The 24,657-nt window shown below is 44.4% G+C and overlaps 1 protein-coding gene across 4 annotated transcripts in view; it reads right to left on the bottom strand.

The window, feature by feature from the left end:
• The window catches only part of CHL1 (cell adhesion molecule L1 like), a 382,907-nt gene extending 358,778 nt beyond the window's left edge, over positions 1-24,129 (bottom strand). The window contains exons 1-2 of one of the 4 annotated variants that reach the window (XM_053291775.1): positions 23,907-24,129; positions 22,520-22,694 (exon numbers count right to left, since the gene is read on the bottom strand). The gene's annotated coding sequence lies outside the window, so the exon portion shown is untranslated. Of the gene's footprint in view, positions 1-22,519; positions 23,162-23,906 lie in introns of those variants that run through there. The other 3 variants (XM_053291772.1, XM_053291774.1, XM_053291773.1) reach the window with 3 other exon arrangements.
• Between the last annotated feature and the right edge of the window lie 528 nt (positions 24,130-24,657).

Here is a 24,657-nt window from a genome sequence, read left to right as displayed (position 1 = left end):
CCGTTAAGATCATCTGGACATGTTTGACTGCAGTTGCCATCAGCTCCTCTGGTGGATACTCAAGGACGGGCCTTCTCTGTTGCTACCCTGGAGTTTAGAATGTGGTCCCTGTTGAAATAAAGAGCCTCCCCATCTCCGGCAATTTTTAAAAAGGCACTGAAGACATATTTATTCATCCAGGCTTTTAATTTGATTTATAGTTTTAATACTTTTAATGTTTGGTTTTAACTGATTTTAATGTTTAAATGGTTTTAATTGTAAACCTCCCAGACATGCACATTTGGGGCAGTATAGAAATATGCCAAATACATACATACATACATACATACAGGATATGGATAAAAGTCTCCCCACATGATCTTGGAACACAGGTGGGATAGTGCTCCTAAAATTTTTCTGCGTATGAGTTTCAAGCTTGTCTCTCTACTGGATTCTGTTAAAAATATTTATCTCCTACCACTTCCCACCCCACTTTAAAAAGGGATGTCTGACAATTTGTAACATTATTACAGAGAGCACTGTGATCTCACACACATGCTGGGCCTGAGAGTTTGAACGATTTGTTCGACATACTGCAAAAGAAAAGCCTCAGAAATAATTCCTTGTTATTTGGCACAGCCAACCACAATTTGTGCAGTCAGTTCAATGAGCTGAGAGACGCATGAGGGAAAACAGACATCTGATAATATAGTAAAAAATGAAACACGGCCACAGAATTAGGAGATCAGCATGAAAAATATTGCTGGTGTCAGTGCTTTGCTAATGTGGTTACAAATAATACATAGTATAATCTAGGGCTTTAGTCATGTGGAACTTCTTCCTCAAAGCTGGTCCATACATCCATCTGGTGCCCTGCTGATTTGAATGAAGTTCTGCACATAAATATGGAGAACAAATCAACATGGAACCTCTTAAAAGACTGGGATGTGTCTGGTTAATCCAAGAATTATATTAACATATTGGAGATATTGTACTTTTACCTAAATATACTCAGGATATTAAGTACTCTTACAGAAATGCTGAACAATGTATTTCAATTGCACTCTGTTTTCTAAAGCAACATGATAAACATTAAGGAGAATGCCACTCAGAGCCATCTTGAAGTGGCACTTACACACACACAAAAATCATCTGACTCCTTGAAATAGCTGAGAAATGCCATTCTAGCCTGGATGCATTAAATGGTTAACTGAGCAAAGTGAAGGGGCTAAATGAGGGGGCCTATATCACTATGCATTTGCTTGGCTATTGTGCAGAGACAATTACTACAATTGCCAGCACAAATAAAGATCAGGCATCTGTGTGTGCCAGTAGACGTGAATAAAAGCATGCAAAGCGACAAGCAAAAATGTGCTTTTATACAAATTCTCCTTGGATTCATGAATATTGGGCTCTCAATGCAAGTTGTCTGATGACAGTCCTAGAATCATGGACCATTAAGCCAGAAATGGTTTTAATGGAGTTCACTTCAGATGTAAGCAGACATGTCTAAAAAGCAGGATGTAACTGCCTTAAGTAACACTCTATATATTTTGAGTGATGTCAGTTGATTCAAATTTTCAGGAATAAACAGAACTACAAATGTCATTCTATTTGGTCTCTAATAGATGAAACTGTCAGCAATTAGGTGGGGGTGGGAAGTCAGCCAGACATACAAGAACCTGCCCCCATGCAGCCCACAATTATCTCAACAAGTTAGAGGCAGCAATGTTACTGCAGAAAGTCCTGGAGGAGAAAAGGGAGCAGTGACCTCCTGCTTCTAGGGATGTGTGAACTGGCTCAAAAGGTTCAGTTCAGTTCAAAGGTTTGGCCTCGAGCCAAACTGGGTTTGGATGGTTCATACCAGCTTGATGCCCTACTGATAAAGACGAATCTGGTGAGGATTCCCTTTTATGGTAAAGGGGCAGGAGGGGCTTCCCTAAGCATAGAGTGGAGTAAAAAGTACTTAGAATTTGTGCTGGCACCACCACCAGCCTTGGGGGGGGGGGTTAGGGGGCAGTGGCTCACCCCAAGCGTGCCGGCCTCCCCCTGAGTCTCCAGAGCCAGCTGGGGCCTGGTTCGGGCCTTCTCCTGCCCATTTTTGGGACCATTTGTGTGACCACATACATGTGCAGTCACGCAAATGGACCATCTGCATGTGCTGAGGTCTTTAAAATGGCCTCCACACCTGCACAGAGGCCTGAAACATGCAGGAGAAGGCCCAAATAGGGCCCAAACCAGGCCCTGGAGACTCAGGGGGAGGCTGGCTGGGGTGAGGGGAGCCACTGGCGCTGACACGAGTTATTCTAATTAAAGAGCCTGGGGCTATGAGTCTCTCATGAGGAGGAACTTCTCACAGAGAACCTCAGGAGGCTTGCCAGACCTTATTTAAGCTGGGAAGGCCAATCAAAAAGAAGGCAAGTAAGAAGGAGGATAGAGATATCCAATCACCATGAGCCTGGCAATTTCTATACTGCACCAAGGAGGCTGCTGGTCATGCCTATGAAGGAAATGGGGAAGACGGGTGCAAAACCATTCTGAACCAATGAGCAAGGCAAGCAGAGACCTAAAGGGAACATGGGGTGGGGGGAAGTTGCAGATCAGGTTTTGCTGTCCCACCAACACCAGTGGGTTGCATCAGTTTCTTTAAAGCAACACAAGCTGTATACCTCTGTGCACATCTAGGGAGAGTTTTTATAAAAGCCCAGCTTCTTGATTCAGAACCCATATTTGTATCCTAGTGAGCACACAGAGTTATAGACAAACTAGCTTTCCAGTTCATTTCAGTGCAGGGGGAAGCTTCAGGTATGCATCCTTGCACACGTAGATCCAGCTCTCTCTTAAGGTAAATAAAGAAACCCATGAAAGATTGGATGCCTTCAAGACCATCAGAACCTGAAGTATTGGGACAGTAATTCATAATACATAGATATGGGAGAAGGTTTAGTTCATCCCAGTCTCAGAATTGTTAGGGATTGCAGCAAAAGCTTTGGACCTCATGGTTTATTTTCAGGCACTTTTGCATGAAGGAATTGATTGTAAAAGCGGTAAAATGACCTATATTTTTAACTGGACTATCAAATATGACTCTGTGTTAAAACCAATGATCTGTATGAGATATGCGAGTTCTGCTATGGCTTGTGTGTAAACTTATTTCTGATTGTCATTCACTTAATCTATGGCTTGCTGCCTGTATATGGGTGGGACTTGGTGTGAACAAGTGAGAGCCAGGTCTTACTGTGTACTTGATCCTGTCATGCTTCTTTTCTGGTCTGTTTTACCACAAAGGGGATGAGGTCAGGAATTAACATCATTTCTCAATGAGGAAGCAGTAGAATGGTGGGGTTTCTTCCTCACCAGTGTCTATCAAAGGGAAGGGAAATGAAGGAGAGATGGAGACTGAGCTTTCAGTCCTGGTGGGGCCCATGAGGATGGGATATGTTCGGTCTTATCACATCATGGACAGAAATAGAGACAGAAACTAAGGCACTTTAGTTTGTTTCTGATCTTTCTTATCTAGCTGAATATACTTAGCATTTAGTATAAACTATTTCTCCTCCTCCTATTATTATTATTATTATTATTATTATTATTAATTTGATTTCTATACTGCCCTTGCAAAAATGGCTCAGGGTAGTTTACAGAGAGAAATAACAAGCAAATAAGATGGATCCCTGTCCCCAAAGGGCTCACAATCTCAAAAAGAAACATAAGACAGACACCAGCAACAGTCACTGGAAGTACTGTGCTGGGGGTGGATAGGGCCAGTTACTCTCCCCCTGCTAAATAAAGGGAATCACCATGGTAAAAGGTGCCTCTTTGCCCATTTAGCAAAGCAAATATTTTCAGAGTGCTTTATAACCCTGATCTCATTCAAAGCCTGCAGCAAACCTATGACACAAGATTATTAATATAGCTAGTTTACAGATGGATAACTCATTGAAACTAGTGGAGAAGGCCATATAAATTCATTGCAAAGCAGAGATATGAACCCAAATCCAGACCAAACAAACAGGTCAGAAAACAACAGCCTTGATAAGAGGTTTTTCAAATCAAACTGAGTTCAGTGTGACAGTGGCCAACATTATGTGCATGTCTAATGTGAACAAGACCTGCTCTCGCAAACATGGAAACAGTGGCACCACTGTATCGAACGGGCACTAGTGCAACTCGTGAAGCATTACTGCACTTTTTCTCATTCATTACAATGGGAAGAAATACAGTAGCACTTCTAAAGTGATGCTGCTGCTTACATGCTTGCAGCAGCGGTTCCCCAAGCCACTCCTGTTCATGTTAGACATGCACACCATGTCCACCAATGAATTCCATAATTCTTCCTAGAGAGAACATATTCCTTTTGCCTTGAGATCGAACCCAAAGAACAGGACAAGAGTGACGTAGTGGGTTGGGCTGAGCTGGACATGGCAGGCCCAAATGCAAGTCCAAATAAAATATAGTAGTAGAATTATAGTAGAATTATGGAATTCATTGGCTGACATGACATTGGTGCCACTGTTTCCATGTTTGTGAGAATGGGTCCTTTTCACATTAGACATACACATCTTGTCAGCCACTGTCATATCCTATTACTGCCAGGGGTTATGTGCAAACCAACTTAATGCCTAGTGCAGGACTCCACAGACCATGTATGTTCCATTTATTACGCCTACCAGGGGCTTAATAAAACTCCTGTTTTGCTGTCCTGGGATAACAAAACCAGGGTGGTTATTATGCACCTTGCCAGCCATAATGTATGAGTGATTGTTTCAGTCAGTCCTAGATAATCTGGGTGAATCTGTGTGTGATTCACTTTTTAGTTTAAGTTTAGACTTCACAGATCTGAGATTAAAACAGTTCATGGGATTGTTTTTAATGAAAGGCGGTATATAAATTTAACAATAAATAAATAAATAAATAAACATGTGGGTTGGGGTAGTGAGAAGCAGGAAATGATGATGACTTTTCTATCCACAACTGTTCATTCCCTCCCCATATGTGACAAATAGTTCCATAGTTTAATTGGTTAACATAAACCTGTACCAAGACACTGTTGTTCACTGGATAATCGTTACCTTAAACTAGTGAACTGATCCATGTTCCTGAAACTTGAGAGTAACCTATGACCTATAAAATTATTTTATGCCTCCCTAAATCCTTTTCTCAGTTAACAAAAATGCAATCCATTAAATCCATTATAAGGAAGATAATAACTCAATAAGTAATTTTACGTGTGTGTTTGGGCACGCGCACACACAATTCCTGTCTTTAGTAAACCTTTTGGGGTGTTGAGGCAACTAATATTTCCAATCATTCCTAAGTATCTGCAAAAACAGCTTTTCTTCTTTAAAAGAAAAAATAGGTTTCATTGAATAAAAGCATTATAAAAATAGGTTTGACTGAAAGGAATTCCATGGGTTTTTTTTTTTTTTTTAATCCCTAAGATGCTCATTTTTTGCCTTTCTTTCAGGAGAGACAAGAAATGAAGTCTTATGCTGCCCATAGAAACTCTGTAGCTCAGTATTCTTGCACAAAAACCAGCAATGGTTTGGCAGCATCTATCTAGTAGTTAAGGCCATATTTTGCCATTTTACAAATGAAGGTCCTCCAGCTGAATGTAATGGGATTTTTACCTAAAAATCAATGAAAGGATATGGGGTAGATAGAGAAATGTGTACTGGTTCATTTTAAACATTTATCCCATCAGAATATAGCAACGAGCTGTACAAATGTCATATATAGTGTCATCATAGTTTCACTGAGCCATAGAACAAAGTCATTCTTTCTAAACAAACCTTAATTCCGAATTGCTTTGAAATCCTAAGAGTTGGATCAAATCCCATCATTGTCCTATATCAGCAAAGTCAGACAATTTTCTCCCACTTTCTTCTTGAAACTTAGATCTGTATAATCTCTTCTGGTGAAAGCAATCACAGGATGAGACATTTAGGAACTCAATTTTAGCCCTTGGGATGATCCAGCTAAGGTTCCTGGTCCTATGAACCCCAAGCTGTGCCAGGCTGCCCTGCTGTAATTTGGGCAATCATTGAACGGCATGCTCCATGTTGTGTTCCATTTCCTTATAATGAAACACGATGTAACTCAACATGACCTAGCAGGACCTCACACTTCAAGACAGCAGGAACGAATGATTTCAAAAGCAGCGAGTGGATGAATCCCTCCAGTGGGATTATGGCTCCCCTGCTACTTGTCTTTCCATAGACATCTGACTTAGAAAGGACAAATATCCAATTATGACATATGACAAAACACTAGAACCATCTGAATAGCTTCAAATTGTTCTGGTTTTCAAGTTAACAGCCATCAGTCTTTCCTCTTCAAATATATTATCTTACAAACTGTAACACATAATCCTTGGGGTAACATATCATCTCAATTTCTTGGTGGGGTGACTTCTACACTGACAAAAACAGTGCCTTAACAAAACAGAAGCTTCTCATTTATCCGAGAACTACACCCAAAATTGCAGAGTTACATTGGGTTGCTAAGCAACCAATAATTCCAGTGTCACTCGTTGGTGATCAATTCAAGTCATTTATCAAGGTCTAAAGCACCTTGCAAAGGAATCCCAATGCATTTTGTTCCATGGGAAAGCCATTGTGACTTTCTGTGCCACAATAACACATTCACTCTCGGAAGATAAACTTTGTAGAACTTCTTTTGATGAATGTGATATGTTAATTCATTATTCTGTTAAAACACTGTTAATGGGAAAAGCAATAATTAACTGCATCAAAGTAACACTTGCAAGATAAACTGAAGTAATTAGTACTGTTCTGTTATAGTTCCTGTCCTCTCCCAGTGGGAAAATTAAAACAAAAACAGAAGCGTTATTATGCAAATTGTCCAGAAAATATTTGATTCCACCTGAAGACTAGTTTTTGTTGACTGTGGGTCGTACTGTTAATGAGGCAAGGGGAGACAGTTGTCTCCCGGCCTGCTGCCTCAAAGGGCCTCCCAGAGGCAAGTCACATGATCCCGAGCAAGACCTGATTGCCGCGGCAAGACCTGAGGAGCTGCGCCTGCCCTGTGCGCCCTCTCTCTCTAGGCTCCTTCCCCATCCTGGCCCCGTCCAGCTGACCTTCTCTGATGTCAGGGCTTGCAAAAGCTCTCATTGGCTGGTGGATGGACGCATGACCATGAGGCGTCACTCATCCACCTCCTTGCCTCAGCAGAAGGTAACACTCCACGTGTAGCCAGCATGTGTTGGCCATGCCCGCCCCACCCAGTTTATTGAGGCTGTTGCTCCTGCCTTGCTGGGTTCAAGAGGGAGCCCAGGAGGAAGACAGGAGCGGCGCAGGACGTTGCTGCTGCTTCCAAGCAGCCCTTGCAGCATAGGAGAAAGGGGAGGTGGGGACTGGAGGGGGGCGAGTGAGCTGGACTTCGGCTGCCGAGGTGTGTGCCTGTGTGCCCGTTTTCTTATTCTCCATACTACGGCAGTTCCTGAGATCTCGCTTCCAAAGCAGCCATGGGGAAAGGGCTGGAAGCCGCCGCTGCCTGCTACAGACTGGGACTGGGATACTTGCTGCAAATGGTCAGGCTGCCAGCTCTGGCTATCCTGGGTGCCAGCAGCCCCGGCTCCGCTGCGCAAGGTAAGGCTGGCTTGCCTTAGCAGGTAGCATCTCACTTGCTCAGCTCTCCTTCCCCTGGAGGAGCTCCTCTTGCACCTGAAACTCCTTCCTTGGCTGGAGACAAAGAGGGTTTGCTGTGTGGCTCTAATCATCAAACTTTTATTGGGCAGTTAAGGGGATGGGAAGGGAATTAAATCTCTTCAGAGGCCAACACGTTGTCATCGAGGAGCCTTTCCTGTTCAAACCGGCGAGAGCCCAGTAACGCCTTTGCCACTCACATTCTCCCTCCACAGATTTCTGCCTTCTCCCTTCCATTAACTACTTATTATCATTGTGAGGTAGCCGTTGCTGTGGTGTTGGGGAGTCTAGCTGAGGAACAGCTAGGAGGCACATGTAAGCCTGAAGCGATCCACAAAGCAACCTTCTGTTGAGCACCACCCCACGTCCTAAAAAGTTCTCTCGGGGCTGTTGCATGCCCGTGTGCTGCAGGGAGCAAGAGGCAACAACTTTCCTCACAATAATCACAATGTGATTATGAAATGATCCGTACCTCCCTCCCTGATCACATAATGAACACATAAATTAATGATCACATAAATTAATGGAGAAAAGCTGGGCATTGGCTGTGCAGGGAAGGAGGTGTGGATCATTTCTCCCCCTCTCAAACTTCCTGCCTCTTTTGCCAGGTCTGTCTTCCTGGAAGTGTGTGTGTAAAACCTAGCAAGCAAGCCTTGTACAGTACAGGCATGGAAAGTAGCATCTTCTGACGAAGGAAGTCAAAATTAAATGCTGGGGTTTTTTTTTCTTGTGCAGCTGTCCTCATCCTTAGGGAATACTTTTCACGATGTTGTTGCCAGTTGGGCATTTCACCTCGGGCTGCACTGTCGTGGCGCATTCTGTATACATGACTATTGCAGGGGATCAAGGCAGAAATCCTCCACGTGTTTCCTAGGGAGTAGGTCCTATTGAAATCAGTAGGCTTTGCTTCTGAGTAAACACGCATAGGATTGCACTATAAACTTAGTGGGGCTTAGTTGGATTGTATCTCTAAGGAAAAAAGAACCCACTTTTCAGTTTCAAGCGGGGTAGGGGGAGAAAGAGCTAACCGTTCAGCTTCATTCCCTGGGATTGTTTTGAACTGGGAGTGAGTCTTTCCTGCTAAAAACCTACCCAAAAAAGACAAGTTTGCATGTTACTCAGAAGTACGTTTCGCAGTGCTCAGTGGGGTTTCCACCAATTGAACAAATTATTGCAGCCTCAGATTGATAAAGCAAGAACAAAAACGCAAAAACAGAGACTTGTGATACCTTCAGGATGCATGCACAGTAGTAAGCATACCCCAGAAGTCCCATTGTGTTAAATGAGGCTCACTCTCAGGAATGTATGCGTGAGATTGCAGTCATAGACTGACTGTGGCATAAGCTTTGTGGGCTAAAGCTCAATTGGTTAGATGCAGAAAGTAAGTCCTAACCCATAAAAGAGAGAAATCTGATAGTCCTTTAAAGTGCCAAGATTTCCTTTGTGGCCTTCTAATAAACAGCCTGGTTATAGAATTGTTCACCAAGGAACAAGATGGCGTGGTGCAGTTATAATAAACAAACAAACAAATAAATAAGGGGGGATTCCCACTTGCTGCTGATCAAGAAAAATGTTTCCTTCTGTTTGTCGAGGTTACCCAATTGTGGTGCAAGGCTTTCTCTAAGCTCTTACATTTCTTTATTTTGAGGTCATGTTTTGCTTTCCATAATTGTTAGTTGCCTTGAGTCTCTTATGGCAAGAAACTCAAGAGTATAAATTGTGGAGAAGTAAGAGTTGAGGTTTGACTTAATCTGAACCAATATTCAACCCTGGAATGTGCCTGAGGCTTGGTTCTAGAAAGTGTGGAACATTAAAGAGATTTTGTTAAAGCATGTACAGATTGCATTTCTCATCTTTTAATAACTACAACCCACCACTCATAAATCTCGGATAAAATGCAGGGCATATGTCAAAGAGTATAGTCTACCAGACAATCTAGGTGAGAATGCAGCTTCAGATAGGAACATAAGAAGCTGCCATATACTGAGTCAGATGATTGGTTTATCTAGCTCAGTATTGTCTTCACAGACTGGCAGCGGCTTCTCCAAGTTTGCAGGTAGAAATCTCTCTCAGGACAAGATATGCTTGCTACCACAAGACCAGCTCTCCTTTCTCAGATCAATATGTTTCTTTAAAATTGCATTTTAAGTAGCACAGTGGCCAGATTAATTTGTAACTTGGTTGAAATACAAAATTGGAGTTTGCTGATCCCTCCCCCCCATTATATATACAAATTGCTTTAATAAAATACTGTATATAATACAGCGTTATAATGTTCTTCTAAATAGTAGGCTTGCAGTTAGGGATGTGCGAACCAGTTCGAATCTGAACCAGTTCAAATCTGAACCAGGGCGGTTCAGCGGTTCGGATCCGAACCGAACCAGTCATCAGGTTCGGGCTGCAGGTTCGAATTCGAACCGAGCCGGGGCGGTTTGGTTCAGATAGGTTTGGACCGGTTTGGACACCTGAAAATTAGTAGGATGGTAGCTGGTACCCAGGGGTACCTGTCACCCAAACCCCAAAGCAATCGGACACTTGTACGATTTTTTATGAATTTTTGAAAATTATTTTTATTTTTTTCTCATAGGATATAATGGGACTCGAACCAGGCCATTATTCTTTATTATGGAGCACCCATGGGCGCCAACAACCATGCAAAACCTGAAGCAATCAGACAACCCTATGATTTTTTATGAATATTTGAAATATTTTTAATTATTTTTCTCATAGAGTATAATGGGACCCGAACCAGCCCATATCCCCTATTGTGGAGCACCTAGGGGCACAAAAGCAGGGTGGGTGGTAGACAGACAGGGGAGCCTACCATCCAAAAAATCCCAAGGCAATTGGACACTCCTCTGATTATTGGTGAATTATTAGCGTATTTTTGAATTCCTCATAGAGAATAATTAGGATTGCAGCAAATGTATAGCTTCACGTTGGGGGGAAAGGGGTGTTGTAGAGTGGAGTGTGGTGGGTGGTAGTTCCTAGGGTGGGCAAGGAAGCTATCAGAATTACTTGAAATTTTTAAGTGATTTTTGAAGTTGACGTGTTTTTAAGATTTTTCTCCATAAAGAAGCATGGAGGTGTCAGCAAATGTATAGCTTCACATCGGGGGCAAAGGGCAACGGCCTAGAGCAGTGTGGGGTTGGTGGTAGTGCCAGGTAGGGGCAAGGAAGCTACCTGAATTTTTTCAAAGGTTTTGGGCAGAGGGCTGATTTTTGGTTAATTGTTAAAGTTTACGCGTCTTTAAGGTTTTTCCTCATAGGGTATACATGGAGCTTTCAGCTGCCCCATAACTGCACTTTGGGGGTGCTGGGGTGGCCCAGAGCTAGTGGTGGGGTAGTGCACATAGGGTGCCAACCACCCCCATGGGTTTCTAACCCATGGGGTACAGGGTTCTGTTGTTTCTGAGGTATTGAGTGTGGATTCTATGATAGCATATTAGAGTGGATTCATGGTGTCTCATTGAAAATCTCATTTGCTATCAATCGAACCAACCCCTCCTGGTTCGGACCCGGTTCGGATCCGAACCAAACTGGGCGAACCGGTTTTGTGCACATCCCTACTTGCAGTTAATGCCAAGCAATGAGATATTACTATTATTTATTATTATTATTATTGGTTGTTTTACAAAAGTCAAAATACAATACAACTCCATAAAAATATATGTGCAATGATAAAAGTTCTTCATTGATTGTGTTTTATTAGTTGGTTCTGCTGTTATTTACACCTTGTAACTAGTTGGGATAGCAGAGACATCAGGCCAGGAGAAGGAGAGGAAAGCCGTGAGGGGCACATTTTAAAATTTTGTCTCTGGGCCCACTCCAACCTTGGTATACCCCTAATTGACTTCCCTCCCCCAGCCAATTACAGGTGATGTATTAAACATTTCAATGACAAACAAAATGGATGCAGTTCAACTGCACTAAATAAACATAAAATATTTGCAAATATTCTTTTATTTATAGGAATAGTTGTCTATGGGCTTCCTGGAACAAATAGCTGGGCTGTTATATTTTTATTTTTATTATTATTATTTTTACATTTTATATCCCGCTCTTCCTCCAAAGAGCCCACAGTGGTGTACCACATACTTAGGTTTCTCCTCACAACAACCTTGTGAAGTAGGTTAGGCAGAGAGAGAAATGACTGGCCCAGAGTCACCCAGCTAGTATCATGGCTGAATGGGGATTTGAACTCAGGTCTCCCCGGTCCTAGTCCAGCACTCTAGCCACTACACCATGCTTTTACTCATTAAGTTTAATTGCATACATAGCACATGTTAAATGCCCATAATAATTACATTCCTGTGAATGACAGCTACTGAGCTAAATACAAAACTGTAAACCAAAGGCACACAACTGAGTGTACAGCATCTTTATTTTCTTGTGTTAGCCACATGTAAAAAAAATGCCATACAGCATATTATTGGGCAGATCCAGACTTATGCTGCCGCAATTCAGAATGTTTCACGTGTGCAATTATTTTTGCTGATCCTCTCCTGCTGCCACTGCTGCCCCCCTAAATATGCCCCTGGGGGCTGGGGGACCCTCAGGGACATACAGGGGCACAGAGGGAAGGGGTGATCAGAAAAAATTATTGTGCATGCAACATATTCTAACATGAGGGCAGAGTTTGTCCAGATGCAAGGGAGAGAAAGGGAAATAAAAACTGTTCAGGCAGCATTAGCTGCCTGAAATGCAAGAGGGAGATGAGCTTGCTGGGCTTTGGAGCCCAGGCCACACCCCCTTTTCAGACAGGTTTGCCTAAGTTCATCAAGTGAATACATAGCTGTGGTTAGATTTGAACTGAGGCTTTCAAGCTGTGCAGCAATTAGACACTGAGATGAATTTGACCAGCAAATTCATAAGCTAATATGGACAGCTATAGAATTTTGTTAGGTCTCTAGAAATGCTTGGGAAGACAATGCCATGGTTGCTATACAGGCACAGAACCACCATCCCACAGAAATCTATCTACAGTCAGTCCAAGAGCAGCTGTAGACTTTTGAACTTAGTATGAGAGGAGACAGGAAGTAGATCTTCTGTTTTATCTTCTTTGTCATACCTAAGATGGGAACTCTACAAAGGAGATGCACAAACTCCATTTTGGATGTTACAGAGAAGTGGTGAAAACATCACATATTTCCTGTTCTCCTTTGGGCGCAAAATCTACAGTTACAGCAAGTTAAAGATGAAGCGCAGCAGCAGCAGCAGCAAGTCATGGACCTCCACACATGGAGAAAAGAAACAAGCACAAACAAGGAGATGAAAAAGATGACTTCTGCTTCTAGGCCAAGTGTTGCAAGTTTTGGCATGAGTATTTAAATTATTACTGCATACCATCACTCATAATAAAGACAACTTCTAGGTAGGTTACAGATAATGATAGGAAGGTGATTTTTTCCCCCAACACAATTTTTAGAATGTGCTTTTTTAGGTTTATCTATATTTTATAGATATAGCTGTTTATATTTATATCAGTTTCACTGGCTCACGGTGAGCAACCTGTCTCAGTGACAGGCATGCATGCTCAGTGTTTCCGAGCACTTTACACTCTGCCAGCATGGCTTGCCAAGTCAGGGAGGCTCTATGTCTAGAGTGTGGGCATTCTTGCACTCCCACTGCTACTCCCAGTGGAGAGCAGCAGAAGTATGACGACGCACTTCTTAGTTGGCATGGCGTCTCCCTGCCTTTGCAAGGTGGGGTTTAAAGTGCCTTGGAAGCAGCAAGCACAACAGTCACTCACTTTGGAGCTTGCTGTGAAGTATGTGAACTGCTATATTTTTCTTCCTCCTATTAGTGAAGATGTGCAGACATTTAAGCCTTCCGTTTTCTGCAGTCCCATCTCATGGTATCAGTTACCTATGGAATCTCTGGAGTTTCCGAACAACTTCTGTATATCTGTGCATTTCTTTTTGGGGAAAAATGCCTTTTCTTTTCTCCACTTGGTTCTACACCAATGTGTGCATCAAGCTGTCAGTCCTGGAAAGTTCTGCACTAATTGTAAATGATTTGGTTCCTCTGAAAAGGCTGCACAAGCAATAATGAAGCTGACTAGCAGCGTCAGCAGCAACGGCAGTTAGGGGTGTGCATATTGCATGGTGATGCAAATGGTCTCTGTGCATGCATGGAGGCTAGAACCAGGCCGCCCACTGGCCCATGGTGTGGGGCGTGGAGTGAGGCCAAGACCAGCTGCTGCTGCCATTGCAGAGCTGCCACTGCTGCCATTGCAGAGCTACCATTGCTGCGGAGCTACCACAGCAGGTAAGGTGCCCTCTCGCCCACCCCCACCCCCACTTTGTAAAGGTAGGGAATCCTTACCAGATTCCATTTTACAAGCAAAGACCTCGAACCAGTCGAACCAAGCTGAACTGTTTCAATCTGAACTAGGCTTGGTTCAGTTTGAATTCAGACTGGCCTCCTCTTTTGGGGGGCCAGGCCTTTCAAGCTCAAACTGGCCAGTTCAAATCAAGCCAGGTTCAATTTAAACCATTTCTGCACACCGCAAAAGCTGGCCAGCTTTCCCTCTAATTTCTCCAGGGAGTTTTGGAAAGTCCAATTGAGAAGTTGACAATCCAGGGCCTTTCCCAGATGGGAGGCTTTGCCATGGGATTAAGTGGGGTAAAGTAGAGCAAGTTATGAGGGCATATATTATCCACATATAAACACAGTAAAGATAGTTCAGAGAAACCTGGGGGCTATTCACATGGGTGTCATTTTAAGAGGGCTCCTCTCCATTCCTTGCTATTTTTCTCCCCATGCACTGTCCATACTGCTTGCTCTCTGTTCTTTCTCTGGCTCTTTCTGGCCAATGGCCTTCTAGAGGAGGCAGGATACTCCTCCTCCTCTTTCCTACCTGAGCATGCATGGTGTGCATCTTTGGAATTTTTCAATTGGTCCCATGAAGTATTATTTCAATTTCCTTTTTCAAAAAAAGTATTTTGGGGTAGACTTCCGCAAGACCGATGACTTGCCAGACCAACCACATTGACACCTTCTTCACAAATGTAGGTTCCATTCTGATATAGCCTTACACTTGTGGGGAGGGCACATCTAGGCTCTTGGGTGTACTTGCATAATAACAACAACAACAAATATTTATATACCGCTTTTTAACAAAAGTGTTCAAAGCAGTTTACATAGAAAAATAATAAATAAATAAGATGGATCCCTGTCCCCAAAGGGCTCACAATCTAAAAAGAAATATAAGATAGACACCAGCAACAGTCACTGGAAGTACTGTGTTGGGGGTGGGTAGGGCCAGTTGCTCTCCCCCTGCTAAGTAAAGAGAATCACCACGTTAAAAAGGTGCCTCTTCACTTTGTTAGCAGGGGTTAACCCTGCTAACCGTTAATAAGCAGCTTCCTCTTGGTACATACATACATATACATACCTTCTTTCCCTGCTGCACACACATGGCACCCTTTATCTCCCCACCATGCACATGGTGACAGCAGCAGCGGTGCCTGAACTGTGCGGACAGGGCAGCCTACACCGAGCTGCTCCCTCAGGGACGCTGCTGCTGTTGCTGCCACCACCATCACTGCCGTCACAGCATGATAGGGAGAAAAGGGGCTCCCTGCATGCACGGTGGGAAGAGAAGGGGCACCCTGTGTGAGGCAGAAAAAGATGATATGTATGTACCAAGAGGAAAAAGTTTATGCAAGCAGACCAAAGAGCCAGGAAGTGAAGAGTATGTGCAATGGGACCTTAGATGTGACCTCCCCGCAAGTAAAAGACTATATCAGAGTGAAACCTGCATGTGTGAAGAGGGTGTCAATGTGGTTGGTCTAGCAAATCATCAGCCTTGTGAACATTTCCCCAAAAATGTGTCTCCTGCAGTGCAAGACTATATCAGATGTGGAACCTGAATATGTGAAGAGGTGGTGGGGGCTGAGTGAAGGGGCAGAGCAGCCTTCCCAGGGCTGGTCCCTCAGGGAGGCTTGTGCTGCTGCCACCACCATGGCCACTGCTGCATGGTGGGAAGAGAAGCAGGTTGCCACACATGGAGGGAAAAGAAGGAGGTCTGTGGGGGGAATGGTGCCACAGGGGTTGGTGGCAGTGGTGGTGACTGAGTGGCAGGGTAGCCTACCCTGGGCTACTGCCTCAGGGAGGTTGTTGCTGCTGCCACCACCACATGCAGTGGGAAGAAAAGGGGCTCCCCCTACATGGTGGAAAAAGGGGCACCATGGTGGGTGAGCAGCCCGAACACGGGCTGCCTATGCCCTCCCTATGACACTGCACTCTTCTGCTGGGTTTTGTGTTTGGATAGATTTATCCAAAATCTTTTTCTTTTTTTGGTCCCCCAGTCAACCTTGTGGAAGATCAACAAGATAAATGGGTGGATTGCTCCTCCTTCAGGCAGTCAATCTTCTGTAAGGTCACAGAGTAAACCTATTTTTAAAAAATTAAAAAGAAAAGCAAGGCTTTAAGAAAAGGCACTCTATCAGTATGATCCCTCCATACATGTCAGAAGAAATGGGATATATCGAAGTATCCCAAAAAGGTGCCGTAAAAAGTGGAATTTCTTGCCATGGAGATAATGCAGGCTAAGCTCCAATGCACTGTAAAAAAAATCCAAGTCATATATGGAGGGCATCTCAGTGCCTCACAATGACTTTGATGTGAATCACCCTCATGTATGAACACAATCCTTCCTGTGGTGAAGTGAAGTAAAATAGCTGTCTGGGAAGGGCCCAGGTGAACTTGACAAAGGGCTTGAATCCTTTCTGTTGTTAACCTCCACAGCAAAAGGGTCTTCTTCCCATTCAAACTAGTCAGTTTTTGGCTGCAGAAACTAGAGACTTACCCCTGCTAACTTGGCAAAGAGGCACCTTTTAATGTGGTGATTCTCTTTATTTAGCAGGGGGAGAGTAACTGGCCCTGTCCACCCCCAGCACAGTACCTCCAGTGACTGTTGCTGGTGTCTATCTTATGTTTCTTTTTAGATTGTGAGCCCTTCGGGGAAAGGGTTCCATCTTATTTGTTTGTGTTATCTTTGTGTAAACCACCCTAAGCCATTTTTGGAAGGGCGGTATAGAAATCGAATGAATGAATGAATATACATGTAATCAGCAAGGCAAGGTCTCTCCTACTGAGCCAAACTCCAGTATACAACTGTTCAAGGTCCCATCTGCACAGGGGCCTATTCACAATATGCACTACAACATCATATTAATTTCACTCTGCAAAAATGGATGATAAAGATTGCACTGCCAGAGTGTTGTGTCAAGCATATAAGAAGAGCCCTGCAGGATCTGCTCAAAGGTCCATCAAACTTTGTTTCTCACAGTGGCCAAATAGATTTCTCTGGGAAGCACAAAAGTAGGGTATGAAAGCAATAGCTCTCCTCTGCTGCTGCTTCTCCAAGTAATCCTGCCTCTGAATATGGAGGTTCAGTAAAGCCATCTTGTCTAACTGGGGTGTGCACGGAACCATTTTTTGTGGCTTGGTTCAAACTCGAACCGAACCACAGGTCCGTGAACCTGGTTCAGTCAAACCGACCACTGGTCTGGTCCATTTTATCAAACTGGTTCAACATGGTTTGACAGGTTATGCTTGTAAAGGGGAATCTGGTTAGGATTCCCCTTTACAAGCACAGAAGAATCCTTCATTTAAAAAGCTTCCAACGGTATCCAGGTCTGTGTGTGGCAAAGGACACCTTACCACCACCACCAGTGGCTCCCCAGTGCTCCCGCCAGCAACATGGCCTGCACAGAGGTGGCACAGCAATGGCCTCTGTGCATGTTCGGAGGCCATTTGCATGACCTCCACGCTGAAGCAGATGCCAGAACTGCACCCCCACCACACAAGCCGTGATGCTGGGGGTGGGGGGTCACTAGGGTTTAGAGGAGGTAAGGTGCCCTCTTGCCACTCCTCCTAGCTGCCCTTAGAAGTCTTTTAAAGTCAGTCCTCACTAGATTCCCCTTTACAAGCATAGCCCATCAAACCAGGTCGAACTGGTCCATGATGGACTGGGCATGGTTCAATTCAAACTCATACTGGTAGCCTTTTTTTTAGGTCAGGTTGGTTCGGTTCGAACCGGTTCTGCACACTCTTAACTCCCAGATATGGCCATTTCCTCTATTAATTTGTCCATCCCCTTTCAAGCCATCTTCACTAGTAGTGATTATTATCAATTCCATGGTAGCATAACATATGAATTATGTGAAGAAATCATTTACTGTCTGTCCTAAAACTTCTGTCAATCAATTTCAACAGGTGACCAAAAGGTCTAGTATTATGGAAAGGGAGGGAGGTTAGGGTGTACATTCAGAGGTTCTTATGCAGACAGGACTTCAAATGAATCAAGTCTGGGGTTGAGATCAAGAGGTGTGATCCTACTACTAGTACTATAACTACAAATACTTATATACCACTCTTCAACCAAAGTTCTCAAAGTGGTTTACATAGAAAAATACATATATACATACATAAATGCATACATACATACATAAGATTTTCCTCTGTCCCCAAAGAGCTCACAATCTAAAAAGAAACATAAGGCAGATACAAGTAATAGCCACTAGAGGGATGCTGTGCTGGGGTTGGATAGAGCCAGTTGCTCTCCCAGTGCTGGACTAGGACCGGGGAGACCCGAGTTCAAATCCCCATTCAGCCATGATACTTGCTGGACGACTCTGGGCCAGTCACTTCTCTCTCAGCCTAACCTACTTCACAGGGTTGTTGTGAGGAGAAACCTAAGTATGTAGTACACCGCTCTGGGTTCCTTGGAAGAAGAGTGGGATATAAATGTAAAAATAAATAATATAATAAATAAATATAAGAGAATCACCAGTTTAAAAGGTGTCTTTTTGCTCAATTAGCAGAGGTAAGCTGCTAACTGAGAGGTTAACAGGGGTAAGCTAACTAGGGATGTGCACAAGCCTGTTCGGAGCCTCCTCTGGGAAGCGTTAAACCAGCTCAGGCACCTGAGTTCAAATCGGCTTGACGGGGTGGGGAGTGGTTCCCTTATAAAGCTAGTAAAAATCTCCTTACCTGCTTGTCCCCCACCCTGCCACTTTTCCACCACTGGCGTTTGCTCTCCAAAGGGCCATGTGCAGCTGCACTTTCCTAATCCTGACTCTTCCTCACACACATATATTCATTAGTACACAAATTAAACATCTTCACAGGGCTAAGATAAATTTCAAAAGTTTGCTTAAACTCAGAGAACTGTGTTTAAAAGATTCAAATAACTGTAGCAAACCTGGCAAGCTTTCCCCACCACCTTTGCAGTCAATAGAGAGAAGCCACATCTCTGTGCAGCTGAAATTGACAAAAGGGTTTAAAAGGCTTATTAGTTTCATCACTTTCCTTTTCTGCTTTTGTGTGCTCATCTCTGAGCTTCTGCAAAATGTTGCCTATCAGCTGCATCTATTTTTTCATCTGAGCAGCTTGTGCAAGAGTTTGCACATTCAGCTGCCAATATGTTTCTCCCCTACCCCAGACAGAAATTAAATCAAACAGAACTGAACATAAGGAGGGTTTGGGATACGTGTATGCACCAGTGGAACTATAATATTTGTATTGGAAAGCAAACCTTGCGGACTACTGCAGTGTCACAACCTTTAAGAATAATGTTGTAATATTATATGTTTGCCTCTTAGATGCATCTGCAGATTTTCCAGGTTGCATGCAGACAGTGAGGGAGGGAACACATAGTATAGTTTGTCAGATAAAACCGTTTTTGAAGACATGTCGTGAAATTGCTCGGCAATATGCATTATATATCAGATACATTATTTTGTATGGTGTGCCAGGTATCCTATACTACTTCTGTTTGTGGTCCTTGGTGGTCTGATTATGTAGGTGGATCAGTAAGAGGTGATTGTTGGGTGAATAGCTTTTCCTTTGGGTAGAGCTGGATTAAATGGGGTGGGGGGGTTGTTGGGTTTTTTGGGGGGGGGGATGGGTCATTTCCAGTACTGTGATGATAACTACAAAGCATTTATTATATGTGTATTGAGCGCTAATAAAGACTTAGGACCATTCATGCCACTTGGGGTGGGAGGCAGGCGGGCCGGAAGGCTGCTCCAACTAACTTTTCCCTCAGATGCTGCTGTGAGCATGGACTGTGCTCCCAGATGATCCATGCTCTGCCACACAGTGTGGAGCTCCTAGCCCACCCCCTTAACCTCAGCCAAGAGCCAGGCTTAGAAGCAAGATTAGGCTGGGTGAGAATGCAGGGAGCCATGAGGATCCTGGCACTCCACACTCTGCTAACTGGACATCTTTTAAAGTGGTGGTTTTCTTATAGTTAGCAGGGGGAGAGCAACTGTCTCTATTCAGCCAAGCATATCATCTCCCAGTGGCTATTGCTGGTTCCTCCCTTGTCCTTCTTTTTAGACTGTGAGCAGATCTGGCACAAGGAACCATATTTTCATTCTTTTACTCATTCATTTTATGTAAACCTTTTGTTGCAAAATGGTTTGCAAATCACCACCATCACCGTCATCATCACTGTCATCATCACTGTCATCAAATTCTCAAGAGGAGATAATTTTGCTCAATTTTTCTAATTCTTAATTTTAGCTTCAACCACGTCAATTCCACTTCCAAATAATTCAAAAGAGATGTGAAATTAACTAAAATAGAAGAAAAACACCTTCACATCTTGTCAATTTCACTCGTCATGGAAAATGCAAGCGTCAAAGTTGTGTAGCGATGAGAAGTGTTGAACTTGGTCCATGCAGCCTGGAACTAACTGGGTCACCTTTGGCCAGTCACACACTCTCAGTCTAACCTATCTCATAGTGTTGTTTTGAGAAATAAAATGGAATAACCCTCAGGTATGCCACTCCAAGTTTCTTGCAGGAGTGGTGGGATTACATATGACAAATACATTTTTTAAGCATTACACAAGCCCATATGTAAATGCATGCCATCTTTTAAACACACACACACACACACACACACACACACAAGATAATTTTAATATATTCCACAAGTGCCCAGACGTGGACTGTGAGGGGGTGTGTTGCTTCATGGACATGATCCAATAAGTATCCATTAAAGTCAAACCCAAATGTACCTATGGTTAGCAGAGCAGTGTTTAGAAGTTTATTTTAGTTTGAAGCATGACAAAAACGTATAAAACCACATGATTTGGTTAGTCAATTATAGGACAGGAAAAATGAACAAGAGTATCATGGGCATAACACAATACAGTGCCACGTCTCTGAAAAGCTATTATTCCAGTAAAGGTATGTTGAACTACTTTATGAGACTCAGCAGATTCATGTATAATCCCCTTTTATTTTGCTCAGGATCAAACAGCACATTATCTTAAGCATGTGCTTAATGTAATGTGTAGTTTGGCCCTTTGAAATGACTCACAGAAGCACTACTGTTACAAGAATATATAACATGGAAAGAAGCCTGGAGATTGATGCTAATATACATTCAGAAACTATTGTGACTATCAAGTTTTGTAAACATCTCCACCCACTAAAACAAAGTGAAACTATTAATCTAAAAGTGTATACATCTGCTTCTGTGAAGTTTGGATCTTGCAGTCCAAATTCACAGTAATTATCGAAGTCATTATATTTAAAATCCCTCCTTTTATTGAACCTGGATGCACTCTGGGGCAAACAGCATGTGATGGAGGCAAACCTAAGTGTGAGATTGTCACCAAATGTAGGAGGATTTACAAATGAGGGAGGATTAAAAGTGCAATTTATACTGGCAGGAGGAGGGCACTGAATCCTTCCCCTGCCCACATTTTTATGCCTGAAACTGCTTCCGAAGCAGTTTTAGTTCTAGACTGGAGGTAACTCCCCTTGGGAGGAGAATAGCAAGGAGGAAGCAGTTTGGAGACAGAGAAGTGTAGGCAAGGGAATGAATCAGCAACCCCTCTACCTGCTCATGCTGCACTCTAAATCATCCCACCGTGCTTTATAGGAATTTGGGTTTACCCACACTCTAACACATGGGTCATGCAACTGCACTATATAGTTTGCCTCGTGGTTGCAAATTATGCTTTTATAATGTACGATGCTATAATTTTTCATGGCTATTGCTATTTTTTTGTTTATGAATCTATCACTATGAGCAAGAGTTGTACTCCACTAGAAACCAAAATCAGGCTCTCTGAACTTGAATGAGCACAAAGCAATCACCACAGTTGACCCCCCCCAAAAAAAGCTAAATAAGCTTCTACCAGCATAGCAAGTGATCATCATAGAGCTGTAGATATTGTGATAAAGAACAGGTTTCCTTCAGTCTCTTGAGACTCAGAAAGGTTTCTGCTTGTACTTTCAAGGCACTGGCTCATCTGGCCCATATTCTGGGATCCCCAGCACTCCAAAATATGGGACACACCTCAGTGCGTATCTCTTCAGTCCTGTAGCCTTTCTTTAACAGCTCAGGAGAAACAACACAGATACCCACAGAGAGGGGTGTGTGGCAATTATCTTACCCACATGTACACAGGGAGAAAGAAATTCCCAAACAAATTTCCTTGCACACTTGAAGAAATCCAAGTTCCTTCATTGCTTCTGAAAGCTAAGCCAAGCAGTTGGTAATTTTCACCATTTATAAGGCAGACTTGAAAGGAACAGATTCTCAGAGAGGCTAGTCAGTGGTTGAAACCCAGTCCAGCAAGTGCTCCAAAGTAACCTTTGTCTCTCTCCCATACCCATAGTGCGCGCACACAGACTATCCCTACATACTGTATAGAAATGAGTCCACTATCCATCCCCTGCCCCTGCCCCTTCCCCTTCTCTAGCCTCTCAGCCCAGCCAGCCACATTATCTGCTCGAGCAATCAAAGAAGCCAATTGCTATCGATTTCCCATCAAGGTGAGCGAAGAGCCCCTCCCCACATTTCTCACCCCAGCCACGCCAACCCTCCCCTCTGGCTTACCTTGCAGCCTCTCGGGTGTGTGGCTGGCAGGCAGGCAGCACTTCAGGGCCGGCTGGGGCAGGGTGGGATGAGTCTGGCTGAGCAGAAGCCGGAGTTTGCAAGGGAGTCCGGCCGCAGCGCGCTGATGGGAGCCGCAGATGAGCACTGTCCCAGCTCACCAGATCAATCACTTCGCCTTTTCCGCCAAAAAAGACGAAGAAGAAGTGGACCGGGGGCGGGGGAGAAAAGAAGGGTGGAAAATCAAGCGTACCGAAAGGAAAAAGGGTCCCTCCGTGACTGGCATCAATATCTCCTTCGGCAGAGCTTCAAGGGAGCCATGGCAACGAGCCCCTAAACCTCCCAAATCTCTCCCAGCTACACACACACGCTTTGCTGCTGCTGCTGCTGCTGCTCAAGGGAGGAAAAAACCGGCGGAGTCCTCGTCTCCCTCCGCCGCCCCGCTCTGCACTCCAGGAAGGCTGGAGAGACACAAAACCTGGCGAGCTGACTGAGGCGAATCCCCCCGGGAAAGTGTGTTTGTGTGATGCTGTGCCGCCCTCCCTCTTGTGGCATCAGATACCTGTTTGAGCGGTGGCAATCCGAAATCCTGAAAGAAACGCCTCTTTAGCCTACCTGGACATTGGGTGCTGCTGAGGGGGGCACTTTACACAGCAGCAGCATGGAGGATCCCCGCCCCCCCACACGCGCGTGCACACACACTTCCTCCCACTCCCCAAAGTGAGATATTTTCCAGCTCCGACAGCCACAAACTGATGGGGGGGGGTCCTCTCAAAATCTCCCCTCCCCCGATTTCAGCCAGGTGCGCGCCCCCCTTATTTCCCTATCACACAAATGCATTTTTTCCCTTCAAGAAAAACGGGATGAGGGTGGGTGGTTGAGTACTCTGGTGCAACACACACACACACACACACACCCCTAGCCAGGTGTGGAGGCACTCCTCCCTCCGTTGGAGCCATAAAAATGAAAGGAGCGTTCCCTAAAGAGCCAGTATAAGGCAGGGCCTCCACCCAGACAGGATCACCTCCTTCCCCTGCTCAGAAAATGAAATCCTCGGTCTCGGAACTCTGAAGGAGTAATTGGGGGGACCGACGGAGGGGACGCCTCAAACTCGGTTTTCACTCCTCCTGCCACCATGCCTTGGATTGTCATTCTCTTGAGGGGATGAACTGTGTGTATGGAGGGCGGGGGGAGGTGGGGTGAGACACACACACACACACCCCAAGCCCCTGGACGATCATTATGTGAATATCCTCTGAAGGTGGCAACGTGGGGAAATCGACCCCTTCACACCCACTCACACATCCACGCACGCACAAATATCCTTGCCATGCTGAACCACCCAGCGTTACCAAGAGCAACAAGAAGCTCCTCGGGGAGCGCGCCGTACCTTGAAAACCAGCAGAGTTCTTCCTCCCAGCAGCCGCCTGCAGCGGTGAAGAAGAAGGGGGGGGGCAAGGCGCGGGGGAGTGGGCACCAGGCAGGCATCAAGTGGCTCGGGAGTGGCTTCCTGAGGCACAGCTGCCCTCCTCCTGGATCGCTCCTCTCTCACACACACACCCTCAGGCTGCTATGCCTGTGATGGGAGGGATTGCATGCCAGCCTCGTCTTCCCCCTCCGCCTCCCCTTTTCTTTCCCTTCCCAAGCAGCTGCCCAAGGGCAAGGAGCTGCGGTAGGTCCTGTGCTGGCATGTTCCTCCCTCTTCCCACTTCTGCTCCCTGAATGCTCAGGTATATGCCACACCCTTCCAGCTTCAAGTGCTTGGAAACCAAGAGCAGATTTTAGGGGGAAAGGTGCTACTTTGAGTCACTTTAGCTAGCTGATTTAGCTCAGAGATAAACTCTAGATGCCTACTTATTTATTCAGCTAGGAAAAGGAATGGCCGGGAGACTACATGTGAGCGCTGTGAGATATTCCCATTAGAGCAGGGGTAGGGGTAGATATCCCCTGAGTATGTTCTGGTATAAAAAGGAATGCTTTCAGCTAATTTGAGTAGCAGGACTTTTCATGCAAAATGTGGTGTGTGCAGGTCAGTGCCAGATTTGGCTTTTTAAAAGCCAAATTTTAGGTTACGGCCCATTTGACTCACGAGTATACCCCTGAGGTTCTGGCCACCCAATTTCTTCTAAAAAATAACCTAA

Source organism: Hemicordylus capensis, chromosome 2 (genome assembly GCF_027244095.1).
Source record: "Hemicordylus capensis ecotype Gifberg chromosome 2, rHemCap1.1.pri, whole genome shotgun sequence".
NCBI classification, from domain to species: domain Eukaryota; kingdom Metazoa; phylum Chordata; class Lepidosauria; order Squamata; family Cordylidae; genus Hemicordylus; species Hemicordylus capensis.
Note: the sequence above shows the minus strand (reverse complement) of the source record. Positions and strands in the feature narration are given on the sequence as shown.